Below are 1,740 nucleotides of genomic sequence, written 5' to 3'. Positions count from 1 at the left end.
CCTCTCACACTTTTATTGCGAAAGTCATTACACTTTGGACAATGCTCTAATAATGATGATCATCACACTTTTATTTACTCACAACTCAAAGATCACAATGATGACTCCATAGGAAATGCCTCCGGCAGTGTACCGGGATATGATCATGCAATGGCAATATGAGAGTGATAGCACAAGTCATGAGACGGAACGGTGGGAGTTGCATGGCAATATATCTTGGAATGGCTATGAAAATGCCATAGTAGGTAGGTATGATGGCTGTTTTGAGGAAGGAATTTGGTGGGTTTGTGCAGCGACGAAAATTGCGCGGCAGTAGAGAGGCTAGCAATGGTGGAAGGTGAAAGTGCATCTATGCCATCGGCTCACATTAGTCATGAAGAACTCACATACTTACTGTGAAAGTTTTTATTAGTAATCGAAACAAAGTGCTAAACGCATACTCCGAGGGGAAGGGTTGGTAGGTGTAAACCATCGCGCGATCCCGACCTCAACACAAAGGATGACAATCAATAGATCAATTATGCTCCGACTTCCTAACATAGCGGTTCACCATATGTGCATGCTACGAGAATCATTAACTCCAACACAAGTATCTCTAGATTCACAATACCCTACTAACATAACTCTCAATATTACCGAATCCATGTCTCAAAACTAATTGAGAGGAATCGAAACTTTTCTTTCTACTCAATGCACATGAAGATGGAGGTTTTCGCATCCTCTTTGGGTACCTAGCACATTTGGGACTACTTTCATAGCATAAGCCAACTACCAAATCACGCACCGCCGTGCTCTAAAGATATAAGTGAAGCAAAAGAGCAAAAGTATCTAGCTCAAAAGATATAAGTGAAGCACTAGAGCAAAAGTATCTAGCTCAAAAGATATAAGTGAAGCACTATGAGCATTCTAGCAAAATCACGATGACTGCATGTCTCTCTCTCTCAAAAAGGTGTGCAGCAAGAATGATTGTGACACAACAAAAATAAAAGACTCCTAAGATACAAGACGCTCCAAACAAAACACATATCATGTGGTGAATAAAAATATAGCTCCAAGTAATGTTACCGATGGATTGAAGATGAAAGGGGGGATGCCTTCCCGGGGCATCCCCAAGCTTAGGCTTTTTGGTGTCCTTGAATTTGGCTTGGGATGCCTTGGGAATCCCCAAGCTTGAGCTCTTTCCACTCCTTATCTCTTTGTCCATGAGAACGTCACCCAAAACTTGAAAACTTCACAACACAAAACTTAAACAAAAACTTGTGATAACATTAGTACAAGAAAACAAACTACCACTTATTTTGGTACTGTAGCAACCTTGAATTCCATCTATATTGATGATGGGATACTATATTCTCACTTTTCCATGGCTAGTACCCCCCGATACTAACCATAGTTTCATCAAAACAAGCAACCAACTCAACAAAAACAGAATCTGTCAAAAACAGACCAGTCTGTAGCAATCTGTATACTTCGTATACTTCTCGTACCTCAAAAAATCTGAATAATTACGATGGTCTGGGGAAAAATCATATCAATCACAAGAAAAAAGAATCAACTCAAAATATCTTTCTGAATAAAAATGAAAAATCATCTTGTGAGCGAAATGTTTCTGTCTTTTTCCAGCAGGATCAAACAACCATTACCAAGACTAGACACAAAGGTTTTGCTTGGCTCAAACACAAAAAGAAACACAAAAAACACAATCAAAACAGAATTATGAAAGTGTGGACGCAACAAAAT

The sequence above is a fragment of the Hordeum vulgare genome, chromosome 1H, assembly GCF_904849725.1.
Source record: "Hordeum vulgare subsp. vulgare chromosome 1H, MorexV3_pseudomolecules_assembly, whole genome shotgun sequence".
NCBI lineage: Eukaryota > Viridiplantae > Streptophyta > Magnoliopsida > Poales > Poaceae > Hordeum > Hordeum vulgare.
This window is presented reverse-complemented; position numbering follows the sequence as displayed.